The sequence below is a fragment of the Somniosus microcephalus genome, chromosome 4 (genome assembly GCF_052327205.1).
Source record: "Somniosus microcephalus isolate GS21.2 chromosome 4, FLI_Smic_1.0, whole genome shotgun sequence".
NCBI lineage: Eukaryota > Metazoa > Chordata > Chondrichthyes > Squaliformes > Somniosidae > Somniosus > Somniosus microcephalus.
This window is the reverse complement of record NC_140990.1, coordinates 185,948,997-185,973,174: the sequence shown is the minus strand read 5'-3', so window position 1 is coordinate 185,973,174 and position 24,178 is coordinate 185,948,997. Positions and strand designations below refer to the sequence as shown.

At 47.0% G+C, this 24,178-nt stretch overlaps 1 protein-coding gene across 6 annotated transcripts in view; it reads left to right on the top strand.

Annotated features, from left to right (window-relative positions):
• Positions 1-24,178, top strand: part of LOC147120072 (MAGUK p55 subfamily member 4-like) — a 391,734-nt gene that overhangs the window by 27,562 nt on the left and 339,994 nt on the right. The gene's annotated exons all lie outside the window — the stretch shown is intronic.

The window sequence follows — 24,178 nt, the reverse complement described above, 5'->3', positions numbered from 1 at the left end:
GGGGAGGCAGGATCACAATAGTAAATGTAGAGAGTGTGGGGAGGCAGGATCTCAATATTAAATGTAGAGAGTGTGGGGAGGCAGGATCACAATGGTAAATGTAGGCAGTGTGGGGAGGCAGGATCTCAATAGTAAATGTAGAGAGTGTGGGGAGGCAGGATCTCAATATTAAATGTAGAGAGTGTGGGGAGGCAGGATCTCAATAGCAAATGTAGACAGTGTGGGGAGGCAGGATCTCAATAGTTAATGTAGAGAGTGTGGGGAGGCAGGATCTCAATGGTAAATGTTGACAGTGTGGGGAGGCAGGATCTCAATGGTAAATGTAGACAGTGTGAGGAGGCAGGATCTCAATTGCAAATGTAGAGAATGTGGGGAGGCAGGATCTCAATGGTAAACGTAGAGTGTGGGGAGGTAGGATCTCAACAGTAAACGGAGACTGTGAGGGGATGTAGGATCTCAATGGTAAATGTAGCGAGTGTGGGGAGGCAGGATCTCAACAGTAAATGTAGAGAGTGTGGGGAGGCAGGATCTCAATAGTAAATGCAGAGAGTGTGGGGAGGCAGGACCTCAACAGTTAATGTCGAGAGTGTGGGGAGGCAGGATCTCAATAGAAAATGCAGAGAATGTGGGGAGGCAGGATCTCAATCGTAAATGCAGAGAGTGTGGGGAGGCAGGATCTCAATAGTAAATGTAGAGAGTGTGGGGAGGCAGGATCTCAATGGTAAATGTAGAGAGTGTGGGGAGGCAGGATCTCAATAGTAAATGTAGAGAGTGTGGTGAGGCAGGATCTCAATGGTAAATGTAGAGAGTGTGGGGAGGCAGGATCTCAATGGTAAATGTAGAGAGTGTGGGGAGGCAGGATCTCAATGGTAAATGTAGACAGTGTGGGGAGGCAGGATCTCAATGGTAAATATAGAGAGTGTGGGGAGGCAGGATCTCAATAGTAAATGAAGAGATTGTGGGGAGGCAGGATCTCTATGGTAAATGTAGAGAGTGTGGGTAGGCAGGATCTCAATAGTAAATGTAGACAGTGTGGGGAGGCAGGATCTCAATGGTAAATGTAGACAGTGTGAGGAGGCAGGATCTCAATTGTAAATGTACAGAATGTGGGGAGGCAGGATCTCAATAGTAAATGTAGACAGTGTGAGGATGTAGGATCTCAATGGTAAATGTAGAGATTGTGGGGAGGCAGGATCTCAATAGTAAATGTAGAGAATGTGGGGAGGCAGGATCTCAATGGTAAATGCAGAGATTGTGAGGAGGTAGGATCTCAATAGTAAATGTAGACAGCGTGGGGAGGCAGGATCTCAATAGTAAATGTAGAGAGTGTGGGGAGGCAGGAGCTCTATGGTAAATGTAGAGAGTGTGGGGAGGCAGGATCTCAATGGTAAATGTAGACAGTGTGGGGAGGCAGGATCTCAATGGTAAATGTAGACCGTGTGAGGAGGCAGGATCCCAATTGTAAATGTACAGAATGTGGGGAGGCAGGATCTCAATAGTAAATGTAGACAGTGTGGGGAGGTAGGATCTCAATGGTAAATGTAGAGATTGTGGGGAGGCAGGATCTCAATAGTTAATGTAGACAGTGTGGGGAGTCAGGACCTCAATAGTAAAGGTAGCGAGTGTGGGGAGGCAGGATCTCAACAGTAAATGCAGAGAGTGTGGGGAGGCAGGATCTCAATAGTAAATGTGGACAGTGTGGGGAGGCAGGATCTCAAAAGTAAATGTAGAGAGTGTGGGGAGGCAGGATCTCAATCGTAAATGTAGAGAGTGTGGGGAGGCAGGATCTCAATAGTAAATGTGGACAGTGTGGGGAGGCAGGATCTCAATAGTTAATGTAGAGAGTGTGGGGAGGCAGGATCTCAATGGTAAATGTTGACAGTGTGGGGAGGCAGGATCTCAATGGTAAATGTCGAGAGTGTGGGGAGGCAGGATCTCAGTAGTAAATGTAGAGAATGTGGGGAGGCAGGATCTCAATAGTAAATGTAGAGAGTGTGGGGAGGCAGGATCTCAATGGTAAATGTAGAGAGTGTGGGGAGGCAGGATCTCAATAGTAAATGTAGAGAGTGTGGTGAGGCAGGATCTTAATAGTAAATGAAGAGATTGTGGGGAGGCAGGATCTCTATGGTAAATGTAGAGAGTGTGGGTAGGCTGGATCTCAATAGTAAATGTAGACAGTGTGGGGAGGCAGGACCTCAATAGTAAATGCATACAGTGTGGGGAGGCAGGATCTCAATAGTAAATGTAGACAGTGTGGGGAGGCAGGATCTCTATGGTAAATGTAGAGAGTGTGGGGAGGCAGGATCTCAATGGTAAATGTAGACAGTGTGGGGAGGCAGGATCTCAATGGTAAATGTAGACAGTGTGAGGAGGCAGGATCTCAATTGTAAATGTACAGAATGTGGGAAGGCAGGATCTCAAGAGTAAATGTAGACAGTGTGAGGAGGTAGGATCTCAATGGTAAATGTAGAGATTGCGGGGAGGCAGGATCTCAATAGTAAATGTAGACAGCGTGGGGAGGCAGGATCTCAATAGTAAATGTAGGGAGTGTGGGGAGGCAGGAGCTCTATGGTAAATGTAGAGAGTGTGGGGAGGCAGGATCTCAATGGTAAATGTAGAGAGTGTGGGGAGGCAGGATCTAAATAGTTAATGTAGAGAGTGTGGTGAGGCAGGATCTCAATGGTAAATGGAGAGAGTGTGGGGAGGCAGGATCTCAATGGTAAATGTAGAGAGTGTGTGGAGGCAGGATCTCAATGGTAAATGTCGACAGTGTGGGGAGGCAGGATCTCAATGGTAAATATAGAGAGTGTGGGGAGGCAGGATCTCAATAGTAAATGAAGAGATTGTGGGGAGGCAGGATCTCTATGGTAAATGTAGAGAGTGTGGGTAGGCAGGATCTCAAGAGTAAATGTAGACAGTGTGGGGAGGCAGGATCTCAATGGTAAATGTAGACAGTGTGAGGAGGCAGGATCTCAATTGTAAATGTACAGAATGTGGGGAGGCAGGATCTCAATAGTAAATGTAGACAGTGTGAGGAGGTAGGATCTCAATGGTAAATGTAGAGATTGTGGGGAGGCAGGATCTCAATAGTAAATGTAGAGAATGTGGGGAGGCAGGATCTCAATGGTAAATGCAGAGATTGTGAGGAGGTAGGATCTCAATAGTAAATGTAGACAGCGTGGGGAGGCAGGATCTCAATAGTAAATGTAGAGAGTGTGGGGAGGCAGGAGCTCTATGGTAAATGTAGAGAGTGTGGGGAGGCAGGATCTCAATGGTAAATGTAGACAGTGTGGGGAGGCAGGATCTCAATGGTAAATGTAGACCGTGTGAGGAGGCAGGATCCCAATTGTAAATGTACAGAATGTGGGGAGGCAGGATCTCAATAGTAAATGTAGACAGTGTGGGGAGGTAGGATCTCAATGGTAAATGCAGAGATTGTGGGGAGGCAGGATCTCAATAGTTAATGTAGACAGTGTGGGGAGTCAGGACCTCAATAGTAAAGGTAGCGAGTGTGGGGAGGCAGGATCTCAATAGTAAATGCAGAGAGTGTGGGGAGGCAGGATCTCAATAGTAAATGTGGACAGTGTGGGGAGGCAGGATCTCAAAAGTAAATGTAGAGAGTGTGGGGAGGCAGGATCTCAATCGTAAATGTAGAGAGTGTGGGGAGGCAGGATCTCAATAGTAAATGTGGACAGTGTGGGGAGGCAGGATCTCAATAGTTAATGTAGAGAGTGTGGGGAGGCAGGATCTCAATGGTAAATGTTGACAGTGTGGGGAGGCAGGATCTCAATGGTAAATGTCGAGAGTGTGGGGAGGCAGGATCTCAGTAGTAAATGTAGAGAATGTGGGGAGGCAGGATCTCAATAGTAAATGTAGAGAGTGTGGGGAGGCAGGATCTCAATGGTAAATGTAGAGAGTGTGGGGAGGCAGGATCTCAATAGTAAATGTAGAGAGTGTGGTGAGGCAGGATCTCAATGGTAAATGTAGAGAGTGTGGGGAGGCAGGATCTCAATGGTAAATGTAGAGAGTGTGGGGAGGCAGGATCTCAATGGTAAATGTAGACAGTGTGGGGAGGCAGGATCTCCATGGTAAATATAGAGAGTGTGGGGAGGCAGGATCTCAATAGTAAATGAAGAGATTGTGGGGAGGCAGGATCTCTATGGTAAATGTAGAGAGTGTGGGTAGGCTGGATCTCAATAGTAAATGTAGACAGTGTGGGGAGGCAGGACCTCAATAGTAAATGTAGACAGTGTGGGGAGGCAGGATCTCAATAGTAAATGTAGACAGTGTGGGGAGGCAGGGTCTCTATGGTAAATGTAGAGAGTGTGGGGAGGCAGGATCTCAATGGTAAATGTAGACAGTGTGGGGAGGCAGGATCTCAATGGTAAATGTAGACAGTGTGAGGAGGCAGGATCTCAATTGTAAATGTACAGAATGTGGGAAGGCAGGATCTCAAGAGTAAATGTAGACAGTGTGAGGAGGTAGGATCTCAATGGTAAATGTAGAGATTGCGGGGAGGCAGGATCTCAATAGTAAATGTAGACAGCGTGGGGAGGCAGGATCTCAATAGTAAATGTAGGGAGTGTGGGGAGGCAGGAGCTCTATGGTAAATGTAGAGAGTGTGGGGAGGCAGGATCTCAATGGTAAATGTAGACAGTGTGGGGAGGCAGGATCTCAATAGTAAATGCAGAGAGTGTGGGGAGGCAGGACCTCAACAGTTAATGTCGAGAGTGTGGGGAGGCAGGATCACAATAGAAAATGCAGAGAATGTGGGGAGGCAGGATCTCAATCGTAAATGCAGAGAGTGTGGGGAGGCAGGATCTCAATAGTAAATGTAGAGAGTGTGGGGAGGCAGGATCTCAATGGTAAATGTAGAGAGTGTGGGGAGGCAGGATCTCAATGGTAAATGTAGACAGTGTGGGGAGGCAGGATCTCAATGGTAAATGCAGAGATTGTGAGGAGGTAGGATCTCAATAGTAAATGTAGACAGCGTGGGGAGGCAGGATCTCAATAGTAAATGTAGAGAGTGTGGGGAGGCAGGAGCTCTATGGTAAATGTAGAGAGTGTGGGGAGGCAGGATCTCAATGGTAAATGTAGACAGTGTGGGGAGGCAGGATCTCAATGGTAAATGTAGACCGTGTGAGGAGGCAGGATCCCAATTGTAAATGTACAGAATGTGGGGAGGCAGGATCTCAATAGTAAATGTAGACAGTGTGGGGAGGTAGGATCTCAATGGTAAATGTAGAGATTGTGGGGAGGCAGGATGTCAATAGTTAATGTAGACAGTGTGGAGAGTCAGGACCTCAATAGTAAAGGTAGCGAGTGTGGGGAGGCAGGATCTCAACAGTAAATGCAGAGAGTGTGGGGAGGCAGGATCTCAATAGTAAATGTGGACAGTGTGGGGAGGCAGGATCTCAAAAGTAAATGTAGAGAGTGTGGGGAGGCAGGATCTCAATCGTAAATGTAGAGAGTGTGGGGAGGCAGGATCTCAATAGTAAATGTGGACAGTGTGGGGAGGCAGGATCTCAATAGTTAATGTAGAGAGTGTGGGGAGGCAGGATCTCAATGGTAAATGTTGACAGTGTGGGGAGGCAGGATCTCAATGGTAAATGTCGAGAGTGTGGGGAGGCAGGATCTCAGTAGTAAATGTAGAGAATGTGGGGAGGCAGGATCTCAGTAGTAAATGTAGAGAGTGTGGGGAGGCAGGATCTCAATGGTAAATGTAGAGAGTGTGGGGAGGCAGGATCTCAATAGTAAATGTAGAGAGTGTGGTGAGGCAGGATCTCAATGGTAAATGTAGAGAGTGTGGGGAGGCAGGATCTCAATGGTAAATGTAGAGAGTGTGGGGAGGCAGGATCTCAATGGTAAATGTAGACAGTGTGGGGAGGCAGGATCTCCATGGTAAATATAGAGAGTGTGGGGAGGCAGGATCTCAATAGTAAATGAAGAGATTGTGGGGAGGCAGGATCTCTATGGTAAATGTAGAGAGTGTGGGTAGGCTGGATCTCAATAGTAAATGTAGACAGTGTGGGGAGGCAGGACCTCAATAGTAAATGCATACAGTGTGGGGAGGCAGGATCTCAATAGTAAATGTAGACAGTGTGGGGAGGCAGGATCTCTATGGTAAATGTAGAGAGTGTGGGGAGGCAGGATCTCAATGGTAAATGTAGACAGTGTGGGGAGGCAGGATCTCAATGGTAAATGTAGACAGTGTGAGGAGGCAGGATCTCAATTGTAAATGTACAGAATGTGGGAAGGCAGGATCTCAAGAGTAAATGCAGACAGTGTGAGGAGGTAGGATCTCAATGGTAAATGTAGAGATTGCGGGGAGGCAGGATCTCAATAGTAAATGTAGACAGCGTGGGGAGGCAGGATCTCAATAGTAAATGTAGGGAGTGTGGGGAGGCAGGAGCTCTATGGTAAATGTAGAGAGTGTGGGGAGGCAGGATCTCAATGGTAAATGTAGAGAGTGTGGGGAGGCAGGATCTAAATAGTTAATGTAGAGAGTGTGGTGAGGCAGGATCTCAATGGTAAATGGAGAGAGTGTGGGGAGGCAGGATCTCAATGGTAAATGTAGAGAGTGTGTGGAGGCAGGATCTCAATGGTAAATGTCGACAGTGTGGGGAGGCAGGATCTCAATGGTAAATATAGAGAGTGTGGGGAGGCAGGATCTCAATAGTAAATGAAGAGATTGTGGGGAGGCAGGATCTCTATGGTAAATGTAGAGAGTGTGGGTAGGCAGGATCTCAAGAGTAAATGTAGACAGTGTGGCGAGGCAGGATCTCAATGGTAAATGTAGACAGTGTGAGGAGGCAGGATCTCAATTGTAAATGTACAGAATGTGGGGAGGCAGGATCTCAATAGTAAATGTAGACAGTGTGAGGAGGTAGGATCTCAATGGTAAATGTAGAGATTGTGGGGAGGCAGGATCTCAATAGTAAATGTAGAGAATGTGGGGAGGCAGGATCTCAATGGTAAATGCAGAGATTGTGAGGAGGTAGGATCTCAATAGTAAATGTAGACAGCGTGGGGAGGCAGGATCTCAATAGTAAATGTAGAGAGTGTGGGGAGGCAGGAGCTCTATGGTAAATGTAGAGAGTGTGGGGAGGCAGGATCTCAATGGTAAATGTAGACAGTGTGGGGAGGCAGGATCTCAATGGTAAATGTAGACCGTGTGAGGAGGCAGGATCCCAATTGTAAATGTACAGAATGTGGGGAGGCAGGATCTCAATAGTAAATGTAGACAGTGTGGGGAGGTAGGATCTCAATGGTAAATGCAGAGATTGTGGGGAGGCAGGATCTCAATAGTTAATGTAGACAGTGTGGGGAGTCAGGACCTCAATAGTAAAGGTAGCGAGTGTGGGGAGGCAGGATCTCAATAGTAAATGCAGAGAGTGTGGGGAGGCAGGATCTCAATAGTAAATGTGGACAGTGTGGGGAGGCAGGATCTCAAAAGTAAATGTAGAGAGTGTGGGGAGGCAGGATCTCAATCGTAAATGTAGAGAGTGTGGGGAGGCAGGATCTCAATAGTAAATGTGGACAGTGTGGGGAGGCAGGATCTCAATAGTTAATGTAGAGAGTGTGGGGAGGCAGGATCTCAATGGTAAATGTTGACAGTGTGGGGAGGCAGGATCTCAATGGTAAATGTCGAGAGTGTGGGGAGGCAGGATCTCAGTAGTAAATGTAGAGAATGTGGGGAGGCAGGATCTCAATAGTAAATGTAGAGAGTGTGGGGAGGCAGGATCTCAATGGTAAATGTAGAGAGTGTGGGGAGGCAGGATCTCAATAGTAAATGTAGAGAGTGTGGTGAGGCAGGATCTCAATGGTAAATGTAGAGAGTGTGGGGAGGCAGGATCTCAATGGTAAATGTAGAGAGTGTGGGGAGGCAGGATCTCAATGGTAAATGTAGACAGTGTGGGGAGGCAGGATCTCCATGGTAAATATAGAGAGTGTGGGGAGGCAGGATCTCAATAGTAAATGAAGAGATTGTGGGGAGGCAGGATCTCTATGGTAAATGTAGAGAGTGTGGGTAGGCTGGATCTCAATAGTAAATGTAGACAGTGTGGGGAGGCAGGACCTCAATAGTAAATGTAGACAGTGTGGGGAGGCAGGATCTCAATAGTAAATGTAGACAGTGTGGGGAGGCAGGATCTCTATGGTAAATGTAGAGAGTGTGGGGAGGCAGGATCTCAATGGTAAATGTAGACAGTGTGGGGAGGCAGGATCTCAATGGTAAATGTAGACAGTGTGAGGAGGCAGGATCTCAATTGTAAATGTACAGAATGTGGGAAGGCAGGATCTCAAGAGTAAATGTAGACAGTGTGAGGAGGTAGGATCTCAATGGTAAATGTAGAGATTGCGGGGAGGCAGGATCTCAATAGTAAATGTAGACAGCGTGGGGAGGCAGGATCTCAATAGTAAATGTAGGGAGTGTGGGGAGGCAGGAGCTCTATGGTAAATGTAGAGAGTGTGGGGAGGCAGGATCTCAATGGTAAATGTAGACAGTGTGGGGAGGCAGGATCTCAATAGTAAATGCAGAGAGTGTGGGGAGGCAGGACCTCAACAGTTAATGTCGAGAGTGTGGGGAGGCAGGATCTCAATAGAAAATGCAGAGAATGTGGGGAGGCAGGATCTCAATCGTAAATGCAGAGAGTGTGGGGAGGCAGGATCTCAATAGTAAATGTAGAGAGTGTGGGGAGGCAGGATCTCAATGGTAAATGTAGAGAGTGTGGGGAGGCAGGATCTCAATAGTAAATGTAGAGAGTGTGGTGAGGCAGGATCTCAATGGTAAATGTAGAGAGTGTGGGGAGGCAGGATCTCAATGGTAAATGTAGAGAGTGTGGGGAGGCAGGATCTCAATGGTAAATGTAGACAGTGTGGGGAGGCAGGATCTCAATGGTAAATATAGAGAGTGTGGGGAGGCAGGATCTCAATAGTAAATGAAGAGATTGTGGGGAGGCAGGATCTCTATGGTAAATGTAGAGAGTGTGGGTAGGCAGGATCTCAATAGTAAATGTAGACAGTGTGGGGAGGCAGGATCTCAATGGTAAATGTAGACAGTGTGAGGAGGCAGGATCTCAATTGTAAATGTACAGAATGTGGGGAGGCAGGATCTCAATAGTAAATGTAGACAGTGTGAGGAGGTAGGATCTCAATGGTAAATGTAGAGATTGTGGGGAGGCAGGATCTCAATAGTAAATGTAGAGAATGTGGGGAGGCAGGATCTCAATGGTAAATGCAGAGATTGTGAGGAGGTAGGATCTCAATAGTAAATGTAGACAGCGTGGGGAGGCAGGATCTCAATAGTAAATGTAGAGAGTGTGGGGAGGCAGGAGCTCTATGGTAAATGTAGAGATTGCGGGGAGGCAGGATCTCAATAGTAAATGTAGACAGCGTGGGGAGGCAGGATCTCAATAGTAAATGTAGGGAGTGTGGGGAGGCAGGAGCTCTATGGTAAATGTAGAGAGTGTGGGGAGGCAGGATCTCAATGGTAAATGTAGAGAGTGTGGGGAGGCAGGATCTAAATAGTTAATGTAGAGAGTGTGGTGAGGCAGGATCTCAATGGTAAATGGAGAGAGTGTGGGGAGGCAGGATCTCAATGGTAAATGTAGAGAGTGTGTGGAGGCAGGATCTCAATGGTAAATGTCGACAGTGTGGGGAGGCAGGATCTCAATGGTAAATATAGAGAATGTGGGGAGGCAGGATCTCAATAGTAAATGAAGAGATTGTGGGGAGGCAGGATCTCTATGGTAAATGTACAGAATGTGGGGAGGCAGGATCTCAATAGTAAATGTAGACAGTGTGAGGAGGTAGGATCTCAATGGTAAATGTAGAGATTGTGGGGAGGCAGGATCTCAATAGTAAATGTAGAGAATGTGGGGAGGCAGGATCTCAATGGTAAATGCAGAGATTGTGAGGAGGTAGGATCTCAATAGTAAATGTAGACAGCGTGGGGAGGCAGGATCTCAATAGTAAATGTAGAGAGTGTGGGGAGGCAGGAGCTCTATGGTAAATGTAGAGAGTGTGGGGAGGCAGGATCTCAATGGTAAATGTAGACAGTGTGGGGAGGCAGGATCTCAATGGTAAATGTAGACCGTGTGAGGAGGCAGGATCCCAATTGTAAATGTACAGAATGTGGGGAGGCAGGATCTCAATAGTAAATGTAGACAGTGTGGGGAGGTAGGATCTCAATGGTAAATGCAGAGATTGTGGGGAGGCAGGATCTCAATAGTAAATGTAGACAGTGTGGGGAGGCAGGACCTCAATTGAAAGGTAGCGAGTGTGGGGAGGCAGGATCTCAATAGTAAATGTAGAGAGTGTGGGGAGGCAGGATCTCAACAGTTAATGTCGAGAGTGTGGGGAGGCAGGATCTCAATAGTAAATGTAGAGAGTGTGGGGAGGCAGGATCTCAATCGTAAATGTAGAGAGTGTGGGGAGGCAGGATCTCAATAGTAAATGTAGAGAGTGTGGGGAGGCAGGATCTCAATGGTAAATGTAGAGAGTGTGGGGAGGCAGGATCTCAATTGTAAATGTACACAGTGTGGGGAGGCAGGAACTCAATAGTAAATGTAGAGAGTGTGGGGAGGCAGGGTCTCTATTGTAAATGTAGACAGTGCGGGGAGGCAGGATCTCAATTGTAAATGTAGAGAGTGTGGGGAGGCAGGATCTCAATGGTAAATGTAGACAGTGTGGGGAGGCAGGATCTCAATAGAAAATGTAGAGAGTGTGGGGAGGCAGGATCTCAATTGTAAATGTAGACAGTGTGGGGAGGCAGGATCTCAATAGTAAATGTAGAGAGTGTGGGGAGGCAGGATCTCAATAGTAAATGCAGAGAGTGTGGGAAGGCAGGATCTCAATAGTAAATGTAGAGAGTGTGGGGAGGCAGGATCTCAACAGTTAATGTCGAGAGTGTGGGGAGGCAGGAACTCAATAGTAAATGTAGACAGTGTGGGGAGGCAGGATCTCAATACTAAATGTAGCGAGTGTGGGGAGGCAGGATCTCAATGGTAAATGTAGAGAGTGTGGGGAGGCAGGATCTCAGTGGTAAATGTAGAGAGTGTGGGGAGGCAGGATCTCAATGGTAAATGTAGACAGTGTGGGGAGGCAGGATCTCAATAGTAAATGTAGAGAGTGTGGGGAGACAGGATCTCAATAGTTAATGTAGTGACTGTGGGGAGGCAGGATCTCAATGGTAAATGTCGAGAGTGTGGGAAGGCAGGATCTCAATAGTAAATGTAGAGAGTGTGGGGAGGCAGGATCTCAGTCGTAAATGTAGAGAGTGTGGGGAGGCAGGATCTCAATAGTAAATGTAGAGAGTGTGGGGAGGCAGGATCTCAATGGTAAATGTAGAGAGTGTGGGGAGGCAGGATCTCAATAGTAAATGTAGACAGTGTGGGGAGGCAGGATCTCAATGGTATATGTAGTGAGTGTGGGGAGGCACGATCTCAATAGTAAATGAAGACAGTGTGGGGAGGCAGGATCTCTATGGTAAATGTAGAGAGTGTGGGGAGGCAGGGTCTCAATGGTAAATGTAGAGAGTGTGGGGAGGTAGGATCTCAATCGTAAATGTAGAGAGTGTGGGGAGGCAGGATCTCAATAGTAAATGTAGAGAGTGTGGGGAGGTAGGATCTCAATCGTAAATGTAGAGAGTGTGGGGAGGCAGGATCTCAATAGTAAATGTAGAGAGTGTGGGGAGGCAGGATCTCAATGGTAAATGTAGACAGTGTAGGGAGGCAGGATCTCAATAGTAAATGTAGAGAGTGTGGGGAGGCAGGATCTCAATGGTAAATGTAGAGAGTGTGGGGAGGCAGGATCACAATAGTAAATGCAGAGAGTGTGGGGAGGCAGGATCTCAATAGTAAATGTAGACATTGTGGGGAGGTAGGATCTCAATAGTAAATGTAGACAGTGTGGGGAGGCAGGATCTCAATAGTAAATGTAGAGAGTGTGGGGAGGCAGGATCACAATAGTAAATGTAGAGAGTGTGGGGAGGCAGGATCTCAATGTTAAATGTAGAGAGTGTGGGGAGGCAGGATCACAATGGTAAATGTAGGCAGTGTGGGGAGGCAGGATCTCAATAGTAAATGCACAGAGTGTGGGGAGGCAGGATCTCAATAGTAAATGTAGACAGTGTGGGGAGGCAGGATCTCAATAGTAAATGTAGAGATTGTGGGGAGGCAGGATCTCAATAGTTAACGTAGAGAGTGTGGGGAGGCAATATCTCAATGGTAAATGTTGACAGTGTGGGGAGGCAGGATCTCAATGGTAAATGTAGACAGTGTGAGGAGGCAGGATCTCAATTGTAAATGTAGAGAATGAGGGGAGGCATGATCTCAATGGTAAATGTTGACAGTGTGGGGAGGCAGGATCTCAATGGTAAATGTAGACAGTGTGAGGAGGCAGGATCTCAATAGTAAATGTAGAGAATGTGTGGAGGCAGGATCTCAATGGTAAATGTAGAGAGTGTGGGGAGGCAGGATCTCAATGGTAAATGTAGAGAGTGTGGGGAGGCAGGATCTCAATAGTAAATGTAGAGAGTGTGGGGAGGCAGGATCTCAATGGCAAATGTAGAGAGTGTGAGGAGGCAGGATCTCAATGGTAAATGTAGAGAGTGTGGGGCGGCAGGATCTCAATGGTAATTGTAGACAGTGTGGGGAGGCAGGATCTCAATCGTAAATGTAGTGAGTGTGGGGAGACAGGATCTCATTAGTTAATGTAGTGAGTGTGGGGAGGCAGGATCTCAATGGTAAATGTAGAGAGTGTGGGGAGGCAGGATCTCAATAGTAAATGTAGAGTGTGTGGGGAGGCAGGATTTCAATTGTAAATGTAGAAAGTGTGGGGAGGTAGGATCTCAATAGTAAATGTAGACAGTGTGGGGAGGCAGGATCTCAATCGTAAACGTGGAGAGTGTGGGGAGGCAGGATCTCAATACTAAATGTAGAGAGTGTGGGGAGGCAGGATCTCAATGGTAAATGTAGAGAGTGTGGGGAGGCAGGATCTCAATAGTAAATGTCGAGAGTGTGGGGAGGCAGGATCTCAATAGTAAATGTAGAGAGTGTGGGGAGGCAGGATCTCAATGGTAAATGTAGAGAGTGTGGGGAGGCAGGATCTCAATAGTAAATGTAGAGAGTGTGGGGAGGCAGGATCTCAATGGCAAATGTAGAGAGTGTGAGGAGGCAGGATCTCAATAGTAAATGTAGAGAGTGTGGGGAGGCAGGATCTCCATGGTAATTGTAGACAGTGTGGGGAGGCAGGATCTCAATAGTAAATGTAGTGAGTGTGGGGAGACAGGATCTCAATAGTTAATGTAGTGAGTGTGGGGAGGCAGGATCTCAATGGTAAATGTAGAGAGTGTGGGGAGGCAGGATCTCAACAGTAAATGTAGAGTGTGTGGGGAGGCAGGATCTCAATTGTAAATGTACAAAGTGTGGGGAGGTAGGATCTCAATAGTAAATGTAGACAGTGTGGGGAGGCAGGATCTCAATAGTAAATGTAGAGAGTGTGGGGAGGCAGGATCTCAATGGTAAATGTACACAGTGTGGGGAGGCAGGATCACAATAGTAAATGTAGAGAGTGTGGGGAAGCAGGATCTCAATGGTAAATGTAGAGAGTGTGGGGAGGCAGGATCTCAATAGTAAATGTAGAGAGTGTGGGGAGGCAGGATCTCAATCGTAAATATAGAGAGTGTGGGGAGGCAGGACCTCAATAGTAAATGTAGAGAGTGTGGGGAGGCAGGATCTCAATAGTAAATGTAGACAGCGTGGGGAGGCAGGATCTCAATAGTAAATGTAGACAGTGTGGGGAGGCAGGACCTCTATGGTAAATGTAGAGAGTGTGGGGAGGCAGGATCTCATTGGTAAATGTAGACAGTGTGAGGAGGCAGGGTCTCTGTGGTAAATGTAGAGAGTGTGGGGAGGCAGGATCTCAATGGTAAATGTAGACAGTGTGGGGAGGCAGGATCTCAATGGTAAATGTAGACAGTGTGAGGAGGCAGGATCTCAATTGTAAATGTAGAGAATGTGGGGAGGCAGGATCTCAATGGTAAATGTAGAGAGTGTGGGGAGGTAGGATCTCAATAGCAAATGTAGACAGTGTGGGGAGGCAGGATCTCAATAGTAAATGTACAGAGTGTGGGGTGGCAGAATCTCTATGGTAAATGTAGAGAGTGTGGGGAGGCAGGATCTCAATGGTAAATGTAGACAGTGTGGGGAGGCAGGATCTCAAATGTAAATGTAGACAGTGTGGGGAGGTAGGATCTCAATGGTAAATGTAGAGATTGTGGGGAGGCAGGATCTCAATAGTAAATGTAGACAGTGTGGGGAGGTAGGATCTCAATGGTAAATGTAGAGATTGTGGGGAGGCAGGATATCAATAGTAAATGTAGACAGTGTGGGGAGGAAGGACCTCAATAGTAAATGTAGCGAGTGTGGGGAGGCAGGATCTCAATAGTAAATGTAGAGTGTGTGGGGAGGCAGGATCTCAATAGTAAATGTAGAGAGTGTGGGGAGGCAGGATCTCAATCGTAAATGTAGAGAGTGTGGGGAGGCAGGATCTCAATAGTAAATGTAGAGAGTGTGGGGAGGTAGGATCTCAATGGTAAATGTCGAGAGTGTGGGGAGGCAGGATCTCAATAGTAAATATTGAGAGTGTGGGAAGGCAGGATCTCAATGGTAAATGTCGAGAGTGTGGGGAGGCAGGATCTCAATGGTAAATGTAGAGAGTGTGGGGAGGCAGGATCTCAATGGTAAATATAGAGAGTGTGGGGAGGCAGGATCTCAATAGTAAATGTAGAGAGTGTGGGGAGGTAGGATCTCAATGGTAAATGTCGAGAGTGTGGGGAGGCAGGATCTCAATAGTAAATATTGAGAGTGTGGGAAGGCAGGATCTCAATGGTAAATGTCGAGAGTGTGGGGAGGCAGGATCTCAATGGTAAATGTAGAGAGTGTGGGGAGGCAGGATCTCAATGGTAAATATAGAGAGTGTGGGGAGGCAGGATCTCAATAGTAAATGAAGAGATTGTGGGGAGGCAGGATCTCTATGGTAAATGTAGAGAGTGTGGGGAGGCAGGATCTCAATGGTAAATGTAGACAGTGTGGGGAGGCAGGATCTCAATGGTAAATGTAGACCGTGTGAGGAGGCAGGATCTCAATTGTAAATGTACAGAATGTGGGGAGGCAGGATCTCAATAGTAAATGTAGACAGTGTGGGGAGGTAGGATCTCAATGGTAAATGTAGAGATTGTGGGGATGCAGGATCTCAATAGTAAATGTAGACAGTGTGGGGAGGCAGGATCTCAATAGTAAATGTAGAGAGTGTGGGGAGGCAGGATCTCAATCGTAAATGTAGAGAGTGTGGGGAGGCAGGATCTCAATAGTAAATGTAGAGAGTGTGGGGAGGCAGGATCTCAATGGTAAATGTAGAGAGTGTGGGGAGGCAGGATCTCAATAGTAAATGTAGAGAGTGTGGGGAGGCAGGATCTCAATGGTAAATGTAGAGAGTGTGGGGAGGCAGGATCTCAATGGTAAATGTAGACAGTGTGGGGAGGCAGGATCTCAATAGTAAATGTAGTGAGTGTGGGGAGATAGGAACTCAATCGTTAATGTAGTGAGTGTGGGGAGGCAGGATCTCAATGGTAAATGTAGAGATTGTGGGGAGGCAGGATCTCAATAGTAAATATAGAGAGTGTGGGGAGGCAGGATCTCAATTGTAAATGTAGACAGTGTGGGGAGGCAGGATCTCAATTGTAAATGTAGAGAGTGTGGGGAGGCAGGATCTCAATGGTAAATGTATACAGTGTGGGGAGGCAGGATCTCAATCGTAAATGTAGAGAGTGTGGGGAGGCAGCATCTCAATTGTAAATGTAAACAGTGTGGGGAGGCAGGATCTCAATAGTAAATGTAGAGAGTGTGGGGAGGCAGGATCTCAATAATAAATGCAGAGAGTGTGGGGAGGCAGGATCTCAATAGTAAATGTAGAGAGTGTGGGGAGGCAGGATCTCAACAGTTAATGTCGAGAGTGTGGGGAGACAGGAACTCAATAGTAAATGTAGACAGTGTGGGGAGGCAGGATCTCAATACTAAATGTAGAGAGTGTGGGGAGGCAGGATCTCAATAGTAAATGCAGAGAGTGTGGGGAGGCAGGATCTCAACAGTAAATGTAGAGAGTGTGGGGAGGCAGGATCTCAACAGTTAATGTCGAGAGTGTGGGGAGGCAGGAACTCAATAGTAAATGTAGACAGTGTGGGGAGGCAGGATCTCAATACTAAATGTAGCGAGTGTGGGGAGGCAGGATCTCAATGGTAAATGTAGAGGGTGTGGGGAGGCAGGATCTCAGTGGTAAATGTAGAGAGTGTGGGGAGGCAGCATCTCAATGGTAAATGTAGACAGTGTGGGGAGGCAGGATCTCAATAGTAAATGTACAGAGTGTGGGGAGACAGGATCTCAATAGTTAATGTAGTGACTGTGGGGAGGCAGGATCTCAATGGTAAATGTCGAGAGTGTGGGGAGGCAGGATCTCAGTAGTAAATGTGGAGAGTGTGGGGAGGCAGGATCTCAGTCGTAAATGTAGTGATTGTGGGGAGGCAGGATCTCAATAGTAAATGTAGAGAGTGTGGGGAGGCAGGATCTCAATGGTAAATGTAGAGAGTGTGGGGAGGCAGGATCTCAATAGTAAATGTAGACAGTGTGGGGAGGCAGTATCTCAATAGTAAATGTAGACAGTGTGGGGAGGCAGGACAACAATAGTAAATGCAGAGAGTGTGGGGAGGCAGGATCTCAATAGTAAATGTAGACAGTGTGGGGAGGCAGGATCTCAATGGTATATGTAGAGAGTGTGGGGAGGCAGGATCTAAATAGTAAATGTAGACAGTATGGGGAGGCAGGATCTCTATGGTAAATGTGGAGAGTGTGGGGAGGCAGGATCTCAATGGTAAATGTAGAGAGTGTGGGGAGGCAGCATCTCAATAGTAAATGTAGAGAGTGTGGGGAGGTAGGATCTCAATCGTAAATGTAGAGAGTGTGGGGAGGCAGGATCTCAATAGTAAATGTAGAGAGTGTGGGGAGGCAGGATCTCAATGGTAAATGTAGAGAGTGTGGGGAGGCAGGATCTCAATGGTAAATGTAGAGAGTGTGGGGAGGCAGGATCTCAATGGTAAATGTAGACAGTGTGGGGAGGCATGATCTCAATAGTAAATGTAGTGAGTGTGGGGAGACAGGATCTCAATAGTTAGTATAGTGAGTGTGGGGAGGCAGGATCTCAATAGTAAATGTAGCGAGTGTGGGGAGGCAGGATCTCAATAGTAAATGTAGAGAGTGTCGGGAGGCAGGATCTCAATAGTAAATGCAGAGAGTGTGGGGAGGCAGGACCTCAACAGTTAATGTCGAGAGCATGGGGAGGCAGGATCTCAATAGTAAATGCAGAGAGTGTGGGGAGGCAGGATCTCAATAGTAAATGTAGCGAGTGTGGGGAGGCAGGATCTCAATAGTAAATGTAGAGAGTGTCGGGAGGCAGGATCTCAATAGTAAATGCAGAGAGTGTGGGGAGGCAGGACCTCAACAGTTAATGTCGATAGCATGGGGAGGCAGGATCTCAATAGTACATGCAGAGAGTGTGGGGAGGCAGGATCTCAATGGTAAATGTAGAGAGTGTGGGGAGTCAGGATCTCAACAGTTAATGTCGAGAGTGTGGGGAGGCAGGATCTCAATCGTAAATGTAGAGAGTGTGGGGAGGCAGGATCTCAATAGTAAATGTAGCGAGTGTGGGGAGGCAGGATGTCAATGGTAAATGTGGAGAGTGTGGGGAGGCAGGATCTCAATTGTAAATGTAGAAAGTGTGGGGAAGTAGGTTCTCAATAGTAAATGTAGGCAGTGTGGGGAGGCAGGATCTCAATGGTAAATGTAGACAGTGTGGCGAGGCAGGATCTCAATTGTAAATGTAGACAGTGTGAGGAGGCAGGATCTCAATAGTAAATGTAGAGAGTGTGGGGAGGCAGGATCTCAAAGGTAAATGTAGACAGTGTGAGGAGGCTGGATCTCAATGGTAAATGTAGACAGTGTGAGGAGGCAGGATCTCAATCGTAAATGTTGCGAATGTGGGGAGGCATGATCTCAATGGTAAATGTAGAGTGTGGGGAGGTAGGATCTCAATGGTAAATGTAGACAGTGTGGGGAGGTAGGATCTCAACAGTTAATGTCGAGAGTGTGGGAAGGCCGGGTCTCAATAGTAAATGTAGAGAGTGTGGGGAGGCAGGATCTCAATCGTAAATGTAGAGAGTGTGGGGAGGCAGGATCTCAATAGTAAATGTAGAGAGTGTGGTGAGGCAGGATCTCAATGGTAAATGTAGAGAGTGTGGGGAGGCAGGATCTCAATGGTAAATGTAGAGAGTGTGGGGAGGCAGGATCTCAATGGTAAATGTAGACAGTGTGGGGAGGCAGTATCTCAATGGTAAATATAGAGAGTGTGGGGAGGCAGGATCTCAATAGTAAATGAAGAGATTGTGGGGAGGCAGGATCTCTATGGTAAATGTAGAGAGTGTGGGTAGGCAGGATCTCAATAGTAAATGTAGACAGTATGGGGAGGCAGGACCTCAATAGTAAATGTAGACAGAGTGGGGAGGCAGGATCTCAATAGTAAATGTAGACAGTGTGGGGAGGCAGGATCTCCATGGTAAATGTAGAGAATGTGGGGAGGCAGGATCTCAATGGTAAATGTAGACAGTGTGGGGAGGCAGGATCTCAATGGTAAATGTAGACAGTGTGAGGAGGCAGGATCTCAATTGTAAATGTACAGAATGTGGGGAGGCAGGATCTCAATAGTAAATGTAGACAGTGTGAGGAGGTAGGATCTCAATGGTAAATGTAGAGATTGTGGGGAGGCAGGATCTCAATAGTAAATGTAGAGAATGTGGGGAGGCAGGATCTCAATGGTAAATGTAGAGATTGTGGGGAGGTAGGATCTCTATGGTAAATGTAGAGAGTGTGGGGAGGCAGGATCTCAATGGTAAATGTAGAGTGTGTGGGGAGGCAGCATCTCAATAGTAAATGTAGAGAGTGTGGGGAGGTCGGATCTCAATCGTAAATGTAGAGAGTGTGGGGAGGCAGGATCTCAATAGTAAATGCAGAGAGGGTGGGGAGGCAGGATGTCACTGGTAAATGTAGACAGTGTGGGGAGGCAGGATCACAATAGTAAATGTAGAGAGTGTGGGGAGGCAGGATCTCAATAGTAAATGTAGACATTGTGGGGAGGCAGGATCTCAATAGTAAATGTAGACAGTGTGGGGAGGCAGGATCTCAATATTAAATGTAGAGAGTGTGGGGAGGCAGGATCACAATGGTAAATGTAGGCAGTGTGGGGAGGCAGGATCTCAATAGTAAATGTAGAGAGTGTGTGGAGGCAGGATCTCAATAGCAAATGTAGACAGTGTGGGGAGGCAGGATCTAAATCGTAAATGTAGAGAGTGTGGGGAGGCAGGATCTCAATAGTTAATGTCGAGAGTGTGGGGAGGCAGGATCTCAATGGTAAATGTTGACAGTGTGGGGAGGCAGGATCTCAATGGTCAATGTAGACAGTGTGAGGAGGCAGGATCTCAATTGTAAATATAGAGAATGTGGGGAGGCAGGATCTCAATGGTAAACGTAGAGTGTGGGGAGGTAGGATCTCAATAGTAAACGGAGACAGTGAGGGGAGGTAGGATCTCAATGGTAAATGTAGCGAGTGTGGGGAGGCAGGATCTCAATAGTAAATGTAGAGAGTGTGGGGAGGCAGGATCTCAATAGTAAATGCAGAGAGTGTGGGGAGGCAGGATCTCAATCGTAAATGTAGAGAGTGTGGGGAGGCAGGATCTCAATAGTAAATGTAGAGAGTGTGGGGAGGCAGGATCTCAATGGTAAATGTAGAGAGTGTGGGGAGCCAGGATCTCAATAGTAAATGTAGAGAGTGTGGTGAGGCAGGATCTCAATGGTAAATGTAGAGAGTGTGGGGAGGCAGGATCTCAATGGTAAATGTAGAGAGTGTGGGGAGGCAGGATCTCAATGGTAAATGTAGACAGTGTGGGGAGGCAGGATCTCAATGGTAAATATAGAGAGTGTGGGGAGGCAGGATCTCAATAGTAAATGAAGAGATTGTGGGGAGGCAGGATTTCTATGGTAAATGTAGAGAGTGTGGGTAGGCAGGATCTCAATAGTAAATGTAGACAGTGTGGGGAGGCAGGACCTCAATAGTAAATGTAGACAGTGTGGGGAGGCAGGATCTCAATAGTAAATGTAGAGAGTGTGGGGAGGCAGGATCTCAATGGTAAATGTAGACAGTGTGGGGAGGCAGGATCTCAATGGTAAATGTAGACAGTGTGAGGAGGCAGGATCTCAATTGTAAATTTACAGAATGTGGGGAGGCAGGATCTCAATAGTAAATGTAGACAGTGTGAGGAGGTAGGATCTCAATGGTAAATGTAGAGATTGTGGGGAGGCAGGATCTCAATAGTAAATGTAGAGAATGTGGGGAGGCAGGATCTCAATGGTAAATGTAGAGATTGTGGGGAGGTAGGATCTCAATAGTAAATTTAGACAGCGTGGGGAGGCAAGAACTCAATAGTAAATGTAGAGAGTGTGGGGAGGCAGGAGCTCTATGGTAAATGTAGAGAGTGTGGGGAGGCAGGCTCTCAATGGTAAATGTAGACAGTGTGGAGAGGCAGTATCTCAATGGTAAATGTAGACGTGTGAGGAGGCAGGATCTCAATTGTAAATTTACAGAATGTGGGGAGGCAGGATCTCAATAGTAAATGTAGACAGTGTGGGGAGATAGGATCTCAATGGTAAATGTAGAGATTGTGGGGAGGCAGGATCTCAACAGTAAATGTAGACAGTGTGGGGAGGCAGGACCTCAATCGTAAAGGTAGCGAGTGTGGGGAGGCAGGATCTCAATAGTAAATGTAGAGAGTGTGGGGAGGCAGGATCTCAACAGTTAATGTCGAGAGTGTGGGGAGGCAGGATCTCAATAGTAAATGTAGAGAGTGTGGGGAGGCAGGATCTCAATCGTAAATGTAGAGAGTGTGGGGAGGCAGGATCTCAATAGTAAATGTAGAGAGTGTGGGGAGGCAGGATCTCAATGGTAAATGTAGAGAGTGTGGGGAGGCAGGATCTCAATTGTAAATGTATACAGTGTGGGGAGGCAGGATCTCAATGGTAAATGTGGAGAGTGTGGGGAGGCAGGATCTCAATGGTAAATGTAGACAGTGTGGGGAGGCAGGATCTCAATAGTAAATGTAGTGAGTGTGGGGAGATAGGAACTCAATCGTTAATGTAGTGAGTGTGGGGAGGCAGGATCTCAATGGTAAATGTAGAGAGTGTGGGGAGGCAGGATCTCAAGAGTAAATATAGAGAGTGTGGGGAGGCAGGATCTCAATTGTAAATGTAGACAGTGTGGGGAGGCAGGATCTCAATTGTAAATGTAGTGAGTGTGGGGAGGCAGGATCTCAATGGTAAATGTAGACAGTGTGGGGAGGCAGGATCTCAGTAGTAAATGTAGAGAGTGTGGGGAGGCAGGATCTCAATTGTAAATGTAGACAGTGTGGGGAGGCAGGATCTCAATAGTAAATGTAGAGAGTGTGGGGAGGCAGGATCTCAATAGTAAATGCAGAGAGTGTGGGGAGGCAGGATCTCAATAGTAAATGTAGAGAGTGTGGGGACGCAGGATCTCAACAGTTAATGTCGAGAGTGTGGGGAGGCAGGAACTCAATAGTAAATGCAGACAGTGTGGGGAGGCAGGATCTCAATAATAAATGTAGCGAGTGTGGGGAGGCAGGATCTCAATGGAAAATGTAGAGAGTGTGGGGAGGCAGGATCTCAGTGGTAAATGTAGAGAGTGTGGGGAGGCAGGATCTCAATGGTAAATGTAGACAGTGTGGGGAGGCAGGATCTCAATAGTAAATGTAGAGAGTGTGGGGAGACAGGATCTCAATAGTTAATGTAGTGACTGTGGGGAGGCAGGATCTCAATGGTAAATGTCGAGAGTGTGGGGAGGCAGGATCTCAATAGTAAATGTAGAGAGTGTGGGGAGGCAGGATCTCAGTCGTAAATGTAGAGAGTGTGGGGAGCCAGGATCTCAATAGTAAATGTAGAGAGTGTGGGGAGGCAGGATCTCAATGGTAAATGTAGAGAGTGTGGGGAGCCAGGTTCTCAATAGTAAATGTAGACAGTGTGGGGAGGCAGGATCTCAATAGTAAATGGAGACAGTGTGGGGAGGCAGGATCTCTATGGTAAATGTAGAGAGTGTGGGGAGGCAGGGTCTCAATGGTAAATGTAGAGAGTGTGGGGAGGCAGGATCTCAATAGTAAATGTAGAGAGTGTGGGGAGGTAGGATCTCAATAGTAAATGTAGAGAGTGTGGGGAGGCAGGATCTCAATGGTAAATGTAGAGAGTGTGGGGAGGCAGGACCTCAATGGTAAATGTAGAGAGTGTGGGGAGGCAGGATCTCAATGGTAAATGTAGACAGTGTGGGGAGGCAGGATCTCAATAGTAAATGTAGTGAGTGTGGGGAGACAGGATCTCAATAGTTAGCATAGTGAGTGTGGGGAGGCAGGATCTCAATAGTAAATGTAGAGAGTGTGGGGAGGCAGGATCTCACTGGTAAATGTAGACAGTGTGGGGAGGCAGGATCACAATAGTAAATGTAGAGAGTGTGGGGAGGCAGGATCTCAATAGTAAATGTAGACATTGTGGGGAGGCAGGATCTCAATAGTAAATGTAGAGAGTGTGGGGAGGCAGGATCTCAATAGTAAATGTCGAGAGTGTGGGGAGGCAGGATCACAATAGTAAATGTAGAGAGTGTGGGGAGGCAGGATCACAATGGTAAATGTAGGCAGTGTGGGGAGGCAGGATCTCAATCGTAAATGTGGAGAGTGTGGAGAGGCAGGATCTCAATAGTAAATGTAGACAGTGTGGGGAGGCAGGATCTCAACAGTAAATGTAGAGAGTGTGGGGAGGCAGGATCTCAATAGTTAATGTAGAGAGTGTGGGGAGGCAGGATCTCAATGGTAAATGTTGACAGTGTGGGGAGGCAGGATCTCAATGGTAAATGTAGACAGTGTGAGGAGGCAGGATCTCAGTTGTAAATGTAGAGAATGTGGGGAGGCAGGATCTCAATGGTAAATGTAGAGTGTGGGGAGGTAGGATCTCAATGGTAAACGGAGACAGTGAGGGGAGGTAGGATCTCAATGGTAAATGTAGCGAGTGTGGGGAGGCCGGATTTCAATAGTAAATGTAGAGAATGTGGGGAGGCAGGATCTCAATGGTAAATGTAGAGAGTGTGGGGAGGCAGGATCTCAATAGTAAATGTAGAGAGTGTGGGGAGGCAGGATCTCAATGGCAAATGTAGAGAGTGTGAGGAGGCAGGATCTCAATGGTAAATGTAGAGAGTGTGGGGAGGCAGGATCTCAATGGTAATTGTAGACAGTGTGGGGAGGCAGGATCTCAATCGCAAATGTAGTGAGTGTGGGGAGACAGGATCTCAATAGTTAATGTAGTGAGTGTGGGGAGGCAGGATCTCAATGGTAAATGTAGAGAGTGTGGGGAGGCAGGATCTCAATAGTAAATGTACAGTGTGTGGGGAGGCAGGATCTCAATTGTAAATGTAGAAAGTGTGGGGAGGTAGGATCTCAATAGTAAATGTCGACAGTGTGGGGAGGCAGAATCTCTGGTAAATGTAGAATGTGGGGAGGTAGGATCTCAATAGTAAATGTAGACAGTGTGGGGAGGTAGGATCTCAACAGTTAATGTCGAGAGTGTGGGGAGGCAGGATCTCAATAGTAAATGTAGAGAGTGTGGGGAGGCAGGATCTCAATAGTAAATGTGGAGAGTGTGGGGAGGCAGGATCTCAATAGTAAATGCAGAGAGTGTGGGGAGGCAGGATCTCAATGGTAAATGTAGACAGTGTGGGGAGGCAGGATCTCAATAGTAAATGTGGAGAGTGTGGGGAGGCAAGATCTCAATAGTAAATGCAGAGAGTGTGGGGAGGCAGGATCTCAACAGTTAATGTCGAGAGTGTGGGGAGGCAGGATCTCAATAGTAAATGTAGAGAGTGTGGGGAGGCAGGATCTCAATGGTAAATGTAGAGAGTGTGGGGAGGCAGGATCTCAATAGTAAATGTAGAGAGTGTGGGGAGGCAGGATCTCAATGGCAAATGTAGA